The sequence below is a fragment of the Octodon degus genome, unplaced genomic scaffold, assembly GCF_000260255.1.
Source record: "Octodon degus isolate 3935 unplaced genomic scaffold, OctDeg1.0 scaffold00037, whole genome shotgun sequence".
NCBI classification, from domain to species: domain Eukaryota; kingdom Metazoa; phylum Chordata; class Mammalia; order Rodentia; family Octodontidae; genus Octodon; species Octodon degus.
Window position 1 is genome coordinate 10,821,523 of NW_004524613.1, and position 16,764 is coordinate 10,838,286.

The window sequence follows — 16,764 nt, forward strand, 5'->3', positions numbered from 1 at the left end:
GAGTGGCGATTGACAGCCAATAGAGGAGCTTAAGGTTAGATGGTGGAGATGCTCTAAAAATTAGACAGGGTTCCAAAAAAAATTGGGTTATAGTTGTACACATGTATAGATTTATTAATAATTTTGACCCACACACTTAAGGTAATAAGTTTTATGCTATGTAAAAATATACCTCAGTAAGAAATAGGAATTTTAAAAAGTAGAAACTAAATTGGAACCAGATCTCCTGTCACGAGCTGGTTATTGCTGTTATAGAGTTATTTACCTTCAAAAGCAATTCAAATTTAATACTTCTCATTCCCATTAAGTCAGTACATGTTTGATTTCTATTCAGCATCTGGTCAGTTGGTCATCTTTTTATTTTCTTTCCTTCCATGTACTCTATTTGCACTTTTAATGCTTTCCTAGTACTTTCTTAGTTAGGATTTTGCAATTTTCTTGAGACATTGTTGGTAATGTCCAGTTTAAATTTTATTACTCAACTCTTTGATTTTTATAAAAACCACACATTTAAAATAGTTTATAGTATACCTATGAATATAAGGAAAATATCTTTGAGCTTTCCAAATTCATTACTGAAAAGTCAGGCTAGAGGGGGCTAATGACTGATTCTACAGGACATCCATTGACCTATTCCCTTCCTGATAAAGGGCCCCTAACCAGAGGGGATCGGCGAGTGGTAAATCTCGAAATGACAAACAGAAATCTGCAGTGTCGTTATCACTAAGCCAATACCATTAAGGGCCAGTGTTTATTGACACTTCAGGTGACTGGATGAGGCCTCTCCAGGCCGAGCTAATGAGAAGAACCTCTCCATTACCTCTTATCGAGATGTAGTCCCAGCCGCAGCTACAATATGAAGGTGGAAATTACTGGGCAAGCATTGACATGAGCCAGTTGCTGCCCCTGAGTCCTAATGCATATGCTCACGGGCAGGCTGCACTCAGGAGTCCAGCTTACAAGGACCTTTGTTTCAGTTTACTATTTGCCAAAGCTCATGTCCAGAGCACTGTACTGATCTCCAGAGCCCAGTGCTGAAGTGATTGTTTTCATGTATATGTCTCCCACTGTTTTCTTTAGGCACATACAAGAGCACAGCACATATGTGAAAATCTTCGCAGTTGCTGCATTTCCTAAATGCCCACCACTGTTGCTGGTTACTGCTAGGGGACCTACTCTTCCAACCCCAACCATCCATATAGCATCATCATAAATGTGTCCTTTCTCTATTTTACTAGTACTATAATTAATTATATTTTGCAGGATCAATTCACATTAACATTTTTATTTGTTCATAAAGGAAATGTAATCGTACTACCATTAATGAAAGGTAAGATTTAAAGTCATATTAAAATAAGCACGTAGCTATTAATTGCTCTTTGCCTACATGACATGCTTTCTAACCGTCTTCTGCAAGTATGTACTTACAGAGCAGCCGTAGGGCCAGACAGAAAAGCACACTTCCTGACCTCCTCTGCAGTTACACTGGCCGTGGAGATAGTTCTAGCTCCCAAGAAAAGGAGAGATTGTGCAAGGAAGATTCTGAGAAAACTCTTGAAGAGGTAATTGACTTGTGTTTCCAGGACTCTTCTCTTTGTCCTGAAAACTGGCACAATGATAGAGAGGAGACAACTGGCGGCTGTCTTGGGGCCATCGACCACACGCTAAGGGTGAGTGCCACACCCAGCTTCATGTTAGGTAGGAGAGTTAAATTCAAGAGATCGCTGTCAGGCAGGGTTGTGAATGAGCTCATTGTCAGACATAATAAACAGGTGAATAAATGCATAAATTAATCAGCCTAATTGAGCTATTTCACACAATGTATACATATTTCAAAACATAATGCTGGACATAATAAGTCTATTTACATTTTATCAATCAGTTAATCTGACTAATTTTAGAAAGTTAATTAAACTGAAATCTAGACAGAGTAGTGTCTTTGGTTAGAGTATAATAAAATAGATGAGCTCCCAGCTTATTTAAGTAACTTTTAAATGAAGGTCTTATTACTAGAAGTCAATATAGTACTAACTGAGAAATTTATCCTTGTTTTACTTAAAATTATCAGGTATGTCACCATTGGTTTAGGCATCGCACTTTGATAAGCGCTCTGGTAACTGAATGTGCTATGTAAAAATTGTCTTCCCTGAGGACAGGGTCATTTTCATTTTGTCCATCAACCAGAGCTAAATTTGGAAGGACCCCAAACAGTACCTTGCCCCTCTGAATATGAATTGTTGGTGGGCAGCTTCTATATTCTCCCTGTCATTGAAGATGACTTAAATGGCTGTGGTATGAATTCAGATTTATTCATATATAAATAGTTACTATATGAGAAGGTCAATTCCAAACCAGACTTGCATCCTAAGGTGGCTTTTCTGCATGGGGATAGGCATCCAGGTATCCTTGCTGGGTGTTCTAAATTACAGCACCAGCTACTGCCTCTCTTTGAGCTTTAAGTAAGACAGTGAGGTCACTCAATCCCTCATGTGTTTTTAAAACAAAGACTGCTCAATCAAAAGCCAAGAGAGCAGTGGCTTATGGGATCTAAGGCTTTGAGCTCATCATTTTTATTTCACTTTACTATTTTACTCAATGAACATCTTAACATATATAGTTTGTGCTTGATGAGTAATAGAAATACTTTGAAACATTATAAATATTGATAATAGAACTACAATTTTTAAACTTGAACTCACGCTAAGAATATATTCTTTCATTTAATCTCTGAGTCACCTTAGAAGGTAGCTATTAATTTTTACTTTTGTTATTATCTAGATTTTGCATTTGATGAATTTAAAACCTAGAGATTATGAGTACCTTAGCCAAGATCATACAGTAAGTAGTAGGCATGAAAAATGAAATTCTTCTCTGTGTGAACCTAAGTCAGAACTTTTAACTATTTCTATCATTTATGGATATCAGTGTAAAAAATGCCCTGACATCTTCATGTGTTAGAAATCTCCATTAAGTATTTGTATTTAAATTAGTATAAAATGTGTTTATGTATTCATATTTTATATTAACTGAATAAAAGTTTTAATAATTCCCTTATACAACAAACCAATTGACTTTATTTATTAATCAGGCAAGTTATTCATTTATATTTAATTAACACAAGTGGCATTAACTATATGCCAGTCACTCTACTAAAGATTATACAGGTATTGTTATCTTTTAATTTAGATTTTAAACCAATGAACTGAGTAATTTAATTTAGGCAAGAGCAAACTGAGGCATAGATAGTTGAAGTCACCTGGTAAAACCTGATGCTGCTATCTTTCAGAAGATACCGTAAGCAATGCCAAGACATTGTTCTGTAAAATATGAAGATTATAGGCATAATCCCTGAATTCTTGTCACCTCTAGCATTGATTGATTATGTGAGGAACATGCTACTACAAAGTAGAACTGGTTTTCTGGCCCTTTCCCAGTATAAGTAATATTTCCAGCCTAAACTTTGGTGTCTTTTATTTATAAAGAGTTATAGAACACTAACCGAAGTGAAATGGTTGACTTTGTTTTTGCTATGACATGATCTAAGACACTGGTGGCAACCCTGTGGTACTCATGTTGTTTGTTTTTGTTTTTCTTTCTAAGACAAAGTATGCTAATGTATGAGTTATTTTCTCTAAACTAAAAATCTCAGTATTCAGGTTTAATTGCCGGGTCAGCACTTCTCAATAAATAAGTGAATTTTCGAGTTCGGTTTGGATACTCATTTCTGAAAGATTGCCATCACTGGTCTAGAACGGACCCACCGATCAGCTGTGGGAAATCAACATGATTAAAACACATCCTTAGGAAGACTGTAGTTTCTGTTTGATGTTACATACCTTTTTTGGTAGAGCAAGGGCCCTTAAGAACTTTGCTATAACACAGAAGCCTCGCCCATTGGACTGTCCAAGTTAAAATTTCTTGAACACCATTGAGATGTTCTTTTACTGGGAAAACAAATTTGTTAGAAGTTGTTTACATCTGTGTAGAACCTTATTACCCTTAATTATGACAATGAGCTACAGAAGGCCTGACGCACTCCGTAGTGTAAACTTACTGTTGGGTCACTTCAGCAATGACACATGATGCTGGCTGTCTGCCTACTTCCTCTTTGCCAGACTGCCTTGTGCCCTTGTCCTCAGTGCATGAGATTTCTGGTTGTTAATGACTTTTAACCTCTTGAGGACTTCTCTTGGTTCCTGGGGAATGACTTTCTCACATGCCTTGAAATTTATATTTCTTCTTCTGGAGGTGACCCAATTCTAGTAACTGATGCAGGAGTACCAAAGTGTAACTACCTTTGATCAGGAGGAAGAAAGGGACAGAGGCTGGGTTCTCTGAGTGTGTTTCATTCCCCACAACCACCTACAGGTACATAACAGTGTGAGATTTCTCCCAAACTCTTTCTGTCCTACTTCCTTCACTACCAACAAGTTACTCTTGAAAGCAGTCCTCGGTATATTATTACACAAGAATCCAACTCTCCCAACCAAGAAGAATAGGTGAAAGTTCAGGGATTCCTGTACTTAACTGTTGAGCCTCATCCCAGTTTTAGTTTCCATGAATCTTCCAGAATGACAGAGCATTTTGCCTGTCTTCCTATTAAGGCAGCTTCACTTTTCACTTTCTCCTCATATCCTTGATCATAACTAGCTATCATCACAGTTCCTACACAAGAGCAGAAGAAAGTACAATTGAGGACGATAGGCTACTCTACTTTCTCTCAAGAACCAGTGAGCAATGGCCACAGTGTTTAATGTTATCAAGATTATTTGTCAGAAAGTAAGCATAATATTTCTCAGTGTAATAGTTAACTCCAAAACAAGACAGCGAAGAAGGTTTTAGTTGGAGGTTTCCTGGTGCATTTGAGGTCAAATGGAAAGGAAATTAAGTTTTCAAATTTATCTTTTTGTAGCTGAGTGATACCCCATAACGTAAAAATACCACATCGTTTTTATCCATTCTTCAGGAAGGAGAAGTTAATGCTTACATTTTTTATTCTTTTTAATTTTTTATAACTTTTTGCACCAATTTTCCATGCTTCTATCTGGTAATCTGAACAACTAACTAGAAGAGAGCAATATGCAGCATAACAATCATCACTGAATTTTTGATGTTTCGTTAAGTAAAGTTCTGTGCCGTATCTGACTTTTATAGTTATTTTATTCTCTTTAAAAAGAAATACTAAAAAAAATTAATATTTGTAATTTATAATAGATTTCTCCAGATATTCCATGGCATGAATATAATAATCCTTTTTTATTTTAAAGAAAAAAATGAAGATGATACAGAATTTCAAGAAAGATGACAGAAAATTAATGATTACTATATTTCATATTGTTACCTTCAAAGTAGTTGCTTAGATTACCAGTAATAGGCATACAAAAATAACCAAACAATGTAAGCACTAACTGTTCCATTCAATGAACTAATACAAATTAGTAGTATAATTATCTTAGCAAATTGTGTGTGTGTGTGTGTGTGTATGTGTGTTTCCCCTTTCCTTCTTTTCTCTTTCCCCCCATCCCAGTTGTTCTTCCCTTTTAAGCAATTTCTTTCTGTTTCACAATATCTATTACACCTTTCAGATTTTATTTACTCTTTCAGTTTCTTATACCAAAAAGACAATATGATGTTTTTACATGTGAGTCTGTTTTACTTCACTAATGAGAATGGTCTTTAGTTGATCTATTCAGCTGTAAGAGCCTTCAGTCTATCTTTCTTTATAGCTGAGTAGTACTCCACTGCATAAAAATACCACATTTTTAAAATCGATTCTTCAGTTAATGGGCATTCGGGTTGTTTCCAAGATTTAATTATGACAAAGGGTGCCTCTACAAACGTGGCTGTACACATATCTCTGTGTTAAGACATTGTCAGCTTTTCTGGAAAAATACCCAGAAAAGGAATAGCTAGGTTGAATGGGATCTTCAATCCTCATTTTTTAATCAAGACTTTTTTTTTTTCCTGTGGAACCGGGGATTGAACTCAGACCATTGCACTTGCCAGAGAAGCGCTTATTCCACTAAGCCACCTCTTGGGCCCCTAATCCTCATTTTTGAGGAATTTCCACACTAATTTCCACAGCGAAGATCCTGATGCACCTAAAATTTATACATCCATTTTTCTCCCATCCTCTCCCAAAGAGTCCTGAGGTCTTTTGTCAAGTAATGTACACTGGGGAAAGGAGAAGGATCAGACATTTTGGAGACTACTGGTCACTAGTTCAGAATTAACACTGATTCCAGAGCATCCAAAATATCACTATGGCGCTCCAGTAAAAATAGGTGTCTATGGAAGTCAGGTGATCAATGAAATTTTAGCAAAGGTCTGACTCACAGTAGGTTCAATAGGTCTTCAAATCCATCTGGTAGTTATTTCCCCCATTGAGGAATGAATAAATGGCACAGATATACTTAGTATTTGGTACAATCATCACATTGGTTATCTAACCTGTTGTGTGAGAACTACTATGTTTGGAAAGTCCAAAAACAGGCCATTAGAGTTGCCTTGCCTAATAAAATAGTAAACCAAGAGCAACATTGCATTCCTGGAGGGATTGCAGAAATTAGTTCTACCTTCAAGGGCTTGAAGAGTAAAGGGGAGGCAGTCCCCCCACATTGCCATTTAATTCCGTTTGGTCCATGCAAAAGATGGGTCTTAGAGGATGACAGTAGATTACCATAAACTGAATCAAGTGGTGGCTCAAATTGCAGCTGCAGTATCAGATGTGGTTTCCTTGCTTGAGCAGATTAACACATCTCCTGTTACTTGGCACACAGCTATTGATTTAGCAAATGCCTTCTCCATACCTATCCATAAGGACCATCAAAAACAATTTGCTTTCAGATGACAAGGCCAGCAGTATACCTTTTGCATCTTACCTCAAGGTTATATTAATTTACTAGCCTTCTGTCCCAAATTAGATCATAGGGATCTCAATTGCCTTTCTTTCCCACAAGATATCACACTGGTCCATTACATTAATTGTTTTATGCTAATTGGGCATAGTGAGCAGGAGGTAGTGTCCATTCCAGATTTCCTTAGTACAGCATTTGAGGGCCATGTGATGGGAAATAAATCCAACAAAAATTCAAGCTCTTTTTACCTCAGTAAAGTTCCTACCAGTCCAGTGGTGTGGAGCATGTACAGATATTTCTTCTAAAGTAAGAGATAAGTTCCTGCATCTACCTTCCCTTACAACCAAAAAAGAAGCACAATACCTAGCAGGACTATTCTGGTTTGGGAGGCAATATATTCCTCACTTAGGTGTTTTACTCTTGCATATTTACCAAGTGATTCAGAAGCTGTTAGTTTTGAATGGGGCCTAGAACAAGAAAAGGCTCTGAAAGAGTTCAGGCTGTTGTCAGGCTGCTCTGCCCCTAGGATCATATGATCTAGCAGATTCACTGGAACTTGAAGTGCCAGTGGTAGATAGAGATGCTGCTTGGAGTCCCTGATAGGCTCCCATAAGTGAATGGTAGCAGAGACCTTCAGGATTTTTGGAGCAAGGCTCTGTCTTCATCTGCAGACAACTGTTCTCCCTTTGAAAAACCACTTTTGGACTGCTCCTCAGCTTTAATGGAAACTGAACACTTGACAATGGGACACACCAAGTCACTGTGTGACTTCAGTTGCCTATCATGGCCTATGAATTATCTGATCCACCAATTTATAATTTTGAATGTGCACTGCAACAGTCTATCATTAAAGGGAAATGGTACATTTGTGACTGAACCAAAGCAGGTCCAGAGGGTACAAGTAAATTACATGAGGAAGTTGCAGAGATACCTATGACTCTTACGTCTATTGTACTGCCTTCTGTTTCCCAACATGCACCTATGGCCTTCTGTGGTGTACCATGTGATCAGCTGTCATAGGAAGTAAAGGCTAGGATGAGCTGGTTTATGGATGGCTGTGCATGCTATGCAGGCACCACCTGCAAGTGGATATAGCTGCAGCATTACATCTTCTTTCTGGGACATCTTTGAAGGACAGCGGTGAAGGGACATCATCACGGTGGGCAGAACTTCAGGAAATGTACTTGGCAGTACATTTTGTCTGGCAAGAGAGGTGTTCAGATGTGTGACTATATACTGATTCATGAGCCATAGCCTATGGTCTGGCTGGATGGTCAGGACTTGGACAGAACATAACTGGAAAATTGGTGGCAAAGATAGTTGGGGAAGAGGTATGTGAGTAGACCTCTCCATGTGGTTGAAAGTTGTAAAAATATTTGTTTCCTGTGTAAACACCCACCAAAAGGTAACATCAGTATAAAAAGACTAACAATCAAGTGGATACGATGATCCATTCTGTGAATAGTGTCCAACCTCCTTCAGCCATCTATGCTCAAGTGGCCCATAAGCAGAGTGGCCATGATGGCAGGGATAGAGGTTGTGCGTGGGCTTAGCAATGTGGGCTCTCACTCACCAAGTCTGATCTGGCTACATCCACTGCTGAATGCTCAATATTCCAGCAGCAGAGGCCAGCACTGAGCCCCCAATATGGTACTATTCCTCAGGACGTTCAATCTGTGACCTGGTGGCAGGCTTATTGCATATTGGCCCACTTCTATCATGGAAGTGACTATACTTTGTCCTCACTGGCATAGACACATACTCTGGATATGGATTTGCCTTCTTCTCGCATAACTTCTGCCAAAACTATTATCCATGGACTTACAGTATACCTTATGCACCATCAAGAAATTTGATGTAGCATTACCTCTGACCAAGAAACATATCTTGAAGCCAAAGAAGTGAGGCCATGTGATCAGTCTCATGGAATTTACTGGTCTTAGTATGTTCCTCACCATCCAGAAGCAGCTAGATTGGTAGAAAAGTGGAGTGGTCCTTGAAGACACGGTTAACATGCAAGCTAGGAGGCACTAGCTTGCACAGTTAGAGTAAAGTACTTCCAAAGGCCGTATAGGTTTTGAATCAGTGCCCACTATATGGTACTTTGTCTCCCATCACTAGAATTCATGGGTGCAGGAATTAATGGGGCGGAGGTAGGAATGGTACCTTTACCTTACCATTACTACAACCTTATGCTCCACACTGCTTTACAAGTCTTAGTTCCAGAGGAGGGAAGGTTTGTACCAGGAAGCACAACAATGAAACCATTGAACTGGAAGCTAAAACTTCCCCCTGGTCCTTTTGGTCTCCTTATGCCTTGAGGAAGCAAGATAAAAAGAGAGTCACAGTATTGTCAGATGTTATTACTCAGACCATCAAGGGGAAATTGGATGACTTTCCACAACAGAAGAAAGGAAGAATATACCTGGAGTGCAGGAGATCCTTCAGGCTCCTCTTAGTACTGCCATGCCCTATATTAAAATCAAAGGGAGCTACAACATCCTAATGCAGGCACAATGACAAATTTCCTAGAGCCTTCAGGAATAAGGATGTGAGTCAGTCCACCAGGGAAAGAACAAAAGCCTGCTGAGGTACTTGCTGAAGGTCATGGGAATACAGAATAGGCAGTGGAAGAAGGTAGTTCTAAAAATCAGCTACAACCCTGTGATCAGTTACAGAAAAGAGTTATAATTTTAGTATTTCTCCCTTAATATGGTTCTTATGTAATATAATGTTGATAGACTTAATACCGGTTGTTAAGGACTGTTTAGCTGTGTTATAATGTTCAAGTTGTGAAATGATAAGAATAAGCATCACTCAAGGAAAGCTCACCTGCGATTCCGGTGAGGGAATTAGTTCATTTTCCTTTGTATTCAGGATAGTTATAACGTGTTAGGGTTAATTATAAGCATGTCTTTGTGCATGGAAGCTAGTTTGAAGAAATGTGTCTGGTTGTCAGGTTGACAAGGGATGGATTGTAATGTTTGAGACATTGTGTCAACTTCAGAAGCTTAGATTTAACTAAGTAACTCAGCAGAAGGCCACGGTCCTCGGTCCTTGCACTATCAGTCTGTGCAAGTAGGAGGCTGGAAGATGGCTTGAGTGCTACACCTACCCTAGGATGTGTAGCTTACGATGTAAGAGAGGAAAAGAGACTTGCTCTACCCCCTTTTGCTCGTGTTGCTTTTGCTTTTTTCTACCACCTTGAACTATTTGCCCTCTGCCATGCCACCCTGTCTTGGACTTACATGATTATGAACTAAAACCTCCACAAACTGAGCTAAATAAACTTTCCCTTTCCTTTCTTAATTTTAGGTGTCAGATATTTCATCTCAGCCATGAGAGAAAAGTCACCATGACAGAAATGGTGTTTCTTTTAAGAACCAGTGACCAGTGGACTCGGTGTTTCATTTTATGAAGATCATGTGTCAGAAAATAATTTGTAATATTTCAGTGTAAAAGTCAATTCCAAAATAAAGTTAAATCAGTTTTCGTTGGAGGCTGATGCATTGAGGTCAGATGGAAAGAAAATTAATTTTTGTAATTGTTAATGCATTTCCGTAGATATTCCTGAGCATGAATATCATAATTCTTAGAGAACCTCAAAATGCACGGTACAAAGCAGAACACCAGAAGTGGACTCATTTCAAAACTTACAGAAAAGTTTACTGCCTCAAACCATCTTAGCTATCTAAAGATTTGGAATATTTAAATAAACTTTTTAATGCAAATGTTTTGCTACTATTTGGACCCCAAATTGCTTCCTATCATCTGTCAGCTTCACTCAACATTTCATTTCATGGGTGAAGCAAAATGATCATTAGAAGTTAGTCCACTGTAAGTGAAAACATAAAAGAAAAAGAAAAAGAAACTCACAGGAGGTATTTTCCATGCATGTCTACTTGAAAGAAGTTGCATCCTGAAAAAATGAAGGAAAGGACTTAATGTGCTGATATTTCAAAACTATCTTTTAATACAATAAAATGTGATTTTCCTGTATGTGGTTTTGAAATTCAAATGATAGAAACTTGATGGGCAAAGCTTTTTCTCTAGGAATGGGCGAGATGAAAAAGCCAACCTTATTGAAAATAAATTTAATTCTCATCTTTTTAATAAATATGTACCAAGGGGCTTACTCAAGATCAAAAGGATATTTAAAAATGCTAAGTGAGTACAAAGGAGAGCATGATGCTACAGAGCACAAATCACTCTCTGTTGGAGAAGGTGAAGGCGCCATGGAGGAAGCCATGTAGGTACAGACCATTCAGAACAGGCAGACTGATTAAATATAAATAGCCACTGAAAGAAACATTTCAGTACAAGAGATGCCATGCCATAGGTTTATTGGAAGAAAATGGTAGGTAATATTCAAGGAAAAACAGTTAACTGGCACTTAGCCTCCTACAGAAGGTACAGAAGGATATTCTGAGAAGGTAGGTTGGAGCTTCAAGAGGTGAATGCAAAACTGTGTGAGTGTGTGTATGCTTAATTAGAAAGAAGACACCTCAAAAGTGGAACATCAGGTAGGGTGATATGGTAATGGCCTAAGGTGAGCAACAAAGCCATGGATACATGGTAATACTGGAAGCCAAGGGAACCAGAATTTCAGTAGAAAAGGAAGGATCAAGACTACCAAACACTACAGAAAAAAATGAGGAAGACAAAAGTCGAAGTAAAGTCCCTGGATTTAGAATATAGGTAACTGGTCAACCAAAGGCAACTCATTCTATAGTCTGGGGTCTTCCCAAAGCCACCAGAATATCAGTAGTGACAATTTTTTTAGAAGGTTGCCTGAGGAAGCGCAGAGGAGGGAATCAGCACCATGCACCAGGGTTGGTTGAGTCAATAATTGAGACACCAGTGAGTAACAGGCACCTAGAACTGCCGCTGTTGATGTCATAGAACTGAAGGGCTTTTGCTTTAATTTCAAGCCTTGATCAGTTGCAGCTCATTCCTTGGATCTTCTCTAAATATGCACAAGTTGTAGATACTTATAAGTGATACCCACTTTCAAAGTTACCCCACAGCTTTAAATGGATGCAAAAATTCACACTATCCCATTTATTTTGTGATCATGGTATCTCCCCTGCCAAGTAAGTATATCCTGTTTATTTTGTAAGAAGAAAAAACTTGTAAAAGAGTTTACCTTACTTAATCAGCCTTTCTGATAGTATCCCTTTCCAAAATGTGGTCATTTCAACAAATCTTGCTGTAAGAGACACTGAAAATATTTTAGCTACACAACTATTGTTCCACATAAAGCTATTAGGCAAGCAGAAAGATTACATAGATACTAGATGGTAGAGATCAGTCTCTGCTGTATCATACAAAAGCGTATTTAAGGTTTAAAAAAAAAACTGTTGGTCCTATGTCTTACCCACTAGATGTCTAGTTCCTTGAAGACAGGAACTCTTAGGTTCACTATGTTATTATTCAGTGTGACTCATACCTTGGGGTTTATTTTTCCTCTTATACAGTATGGACCACTTTATGCCTTTTGGCTTTCCAATAAAGGAAATCAGCATCATTACTCCAATTAAAGGGAAGAAGCAGGATACTGAACAGCCAGCTGAAATTTCAAAAATTTCCAAACTTCAATTTCAGGCTTTATCAAAGAAGCAGGTGGCCCCAGAGACAGAACTTGTGGGTTATCTGACATATTTAATTATTGAAACTGCAGAATCACAGAGAACTCTTTTAGAACAAAGTTTCTTCTTCATTCGCCTCATCCATTTGCCCCAAGATAAACCTAAATTACCATCTTCTGGGCTTAGCCAGGACAGAGGGTATTTTTAAAAATACCTTTCATGAAACTGGAAATATGTCTTCTGTAGCTATGAACTTGGGCTCTGCTGACCAGGGTGAGATTTTGTTTTCTTGATTAGCAGTGCAAACGCATTGCAAGCCAGTTACCATCTAAAGACCTTTGTTTCCTCATTTTGAAAACAAGCACAATCATTCTGCGAGGGAATTTGAAAGGCAGGGCTATTCAAAAAGTCCCAGCATAGCCATCAGAACAGTAGAATATTAAAGCATGAATTTAAAACTGAATCCTCTGGCTGTTTCTAAGAATAAAGAAGATCCTGATTTGATCTTAGACTCCTTGCATATTGGAAATCACTGTTATCACTAATCATCTAGTGAAGAGTCCCTGAGATTCCTGGAGATTCCCCAGAGTCTCCTCTCCAGCGTCTTGGTCACCTGGCCTTGACTTTCCCCGGAATGCAAAGAAGCTTCCACATGACAGATCCCAGAGGGAGCACCGCCAAATGGTTCTTCCAAGCACAACAAATCAATCCCCTCTCCTTGCATATTCTGAGAATTAGTAGAAAGCACATACATATTTCAGAGTTATCTCTTAATAGAATTAGAGTTCATTTAGCCAACAATTACAGTAATAGAAAGATTGGCAACCACTCCAAATCAGGTTTAGAGGAATGGATGGCCCAGGCTGCTAACACTCCAGTGTGTGTACAGCTCTGCTAGCCTACAGGAAGCTAGTGCCCATCCATGGGGATCCAGAGGACCTGGGGCATTCTAATGGGGGTGGTTGAGTAACCATGGTCACCACTTTTGGCACTGAAAAGTAAGTGTTCTTGAAAATCTTTGCCTCCTGTCGCTGTTATCTATACTCCCCTAGCAGTCTGGACTCTAGTTTTTAAGAAACTGTGTGTTCAGAAATGTGCACAGAGCACCAGGAACAAAAAGTGATTATATTTTGGGGAGGGAGCAGGCCTTTAAGTTATAAATAAGTCCCATACCACTATCAATCTCTAAATAACTTTTTGATAAAATTCATGTAATACTTTGATGCCAATTACTTGCTACTATGTTACATTGTCTTGAAGGAAAATATATCTCTGATTCATCCTCTTTGTACTTACACCAGCCAAATAAATTCAAACGCCATTTGACTAGCAGGAATCACTGTACTTTTGTTCCCTGTAATTACGGTACACTTACGAAAATAGTTGTACAAATTATAAGTAATAGGGATTAAAAAACTAAAGACAAGCAACTGAAGAAAAAAAAAGCAAATATGAAAGACTGAGCAGCATTTACAAGACATCCAAGTCAGGTCTAGGCAAAACAGAAAGATGAAGAAGAATGCTAGGAAGTCCCTCATTGTCTCCCTCCTGCTGTTTGTTCTCCAGAGGCCTGGCAACCTATAGGATGAACCAGAACAAGCAGTGGATCTTTTCTTTCTACCATAGATTTTTCTTTTATTAATTTTATTGAGAAACAAATATCAATGAGACAGTTTCAAAACAGGTTAGTAGAACAATTACAATAATTAATATATTGCATATTGTTGTCTTCATAGTGGTTATTCATAGTACACAATGCAGACATGATATCCTGTCCAAACACTATCAGTACAAAACTTTAGTCTCAATGAATTAAAGGAAAGTACCTGTATATCTACCCTATTTTGTATATACACATACAAAATGGTCCTTCATTTATATCCCCTTTTTTCATTTAGTTTTATCAGAGATGGGCATTCCATTGCCATTTAAATATTATAGGTAAATGAATTCAGCAAAATATTCCAATATAGTCCAGGAGTCCATAATAGTAGTGGGTTATCTGTAGGACTGGCAATGTCAGAAGTTGTTGACTTGAGCCTTTTACAGCTCAGCATATTAATATGGCTTTACTTTTTATACCTCATTTTTTTTTCTTTTTAACTTTCTGCAAAGCTTTGTTCCAGAGGGGCTCAGTCCTTCTTGGCAGCTGCCTTCCTCATGGCAGCCAGCACATTGCTCAGCTCCTCACACCTCCTCTTGACAAGGATGTGCATCACCACTCTTTTCTTGAAGAACTTGAGGGCACACTTGTCCTTGGAGACCTTGAGCAGCTCCATGGCATGCCACTCATAAGGGGCAAAGCTGCACACCTTCCGGATCACGTCCCACACGAACTTGGTGTGTTTGGTGAGATGTCCACAACAGCAGCTGTGCTTCGGTTTGGTAACATTCTTAGTCACCTTGTGGACCTTGTTGAGGTCCACGGCCATTGAATAGCGGAGGGCCATGGCTACTCTTCTCTGATGGTTGCTGTGACAGAAGGCTATACCTCGTTTATATACTTTTCTGCTGGATGGTTAAGACCAAGATAAAGCAAGACCTATGTAACAAGAAATGTAATTTTTGTATGTGTCAAGTTCAGTCAAATACCCTCAGGATTTACCCTGAAATCCTGTACTGCAGTTTGTAGATCCTTTGTCAGTGTCAGTCATGTTATTCATAGATTTTAAATCTGCATTGAGAGAAGTAAATTGCTTAATGGATTCTGAAGTAAACAAAATTAGATAAATAGAGGGCATATCAGATTTTCTAAACTGTGGAAGAAAAAGATACAAAAGTGTTAAAAGAAAAACTGAAGACCCAGTCCTAGCCCAGACCTGGTGAGTGTGTGGGAGACCTTCCGGCTACCCAGTGCCCACGGCACCTTCTGGTCCCAGACCAGGGGCAGCGTGGGTGAGACCCTCTTCCAACCCCTTGGGATGCCCCCCACGACTCCGCAGCACTTCCCCTAACCGCCCTGCCATGTAGAAATTTCTGCTGAGTTCCGGGAACCCCCAGATCCAGTCCTAGCACAGGTCCAGTGAGTGTGTGGGAAAGCTTCCTGCTACCCTGTGCTGGCGTCACCTACTGGTCCCAGCCCAGACACAGCATGGGTGACACCCTCTTTCAACTTCTTGGGATGCCCCTCATCACTCCATAGTATCCCCCCCACCCCACTCACAGAGTAGGAATTTCTGTCACCTTCAGGGAACCCCCAGATCCAGTCCTAGTTCAGGCCCGGTGAGTGTGTGGGAGAGCTGCCTCTTGACCCTACTCCACCTTGTCCCCTCCAGACTCAGCTCAGGCCTGTCATATAGGCCTGGGGTGAAACACTGCAGCTGAAATCCCTGCAGAGAGAGTAGGGGACAGAACCACCCAGCTAGTCCAGGAGCAGAACATCTTGCCAGAAGGGCACAACAGGTTCACCTGCAAGGGCAGCAGCAGGAACAAGCTGAGCACAGCAGCCAGAACCAAGCCAGGCACAGATGGATAAATTCAAATTTTGTAGATCTGCACCTGAACTTCAGTAGGCGCTAAGGCTATAACTGCAAGAAAGATCTACAACAAAGGTCAGAAGACAGTGCTGTACAAAATGACAATGAGAAGGAGCAAAATGCAATATCAGAATCCAAGCCCACCCATAGCAAGTGCAGAGGACACTAACACAGAATAAATTGGGAATCACACAGTGGAAAGCAATGAATCAATGGCTTCTGAAATAAAGAAACAGCTGCAGAAAGGTATAGAGGAACTCAGATTGGAAATGAAAAAAGAAATCCCTGAATTAATAATATCTGAAGTAAACAATCAAATGCAGAAACATATGGAGGAAACCCAATTCCCACCCAGAACAAGTGCAGAGGACACTAGCTCAGCTCAAATGTATGAATCAATAGCATCAATAGTAAATAAGTAACAGCAGAAAGCCATAGAGGAACTCAGAGAAGAATTCTTTTCTACTAGCTCAGCTCAAATGTACGAATTGATAGCGTTGATAGTAAATAAGCAACAGCAGAAAGTCATAGAGGAACACAGAGCGCAATTCTTTTCTGAAATAAAAAAAGAATTCTCAGAACTCATAGCATCTGAAGTAAAGAATCAACTACAGAAACATAGGGAGGAAACCCAATATGAAAAAAAAAAAAGCCACTGCAGTAAAAGAACATAACTACTTCTAAAGAAGACATTGATAAAAAAAATAGAGGAGATTAGAAAAATGACAGATTCCTTGAATGAGCAATACAGTAAAGAAATAGATTGCATGAAGCAGAGTCAAAGGATACAGAAATTTAAAATCTCAAAAACAAGCTTGCAAAACTGTTTAAGTGAAAGTGAAG

At 39.1% G+C, this 16,764-nt stretch overlaps 1 pseudogene; it reads right to left on the minus strand.

Moving 5' to 3' along the window:
* Positions 1 to 14,577: 14,577 nt before the first annotated feature.
* LOC101560845 lies at positions 14,578 to 14,895 on the minus strand (annotated as a pseudogene).
* Positions 14,896 to 16,764: the final 1,869 nt, after the last annotated feature.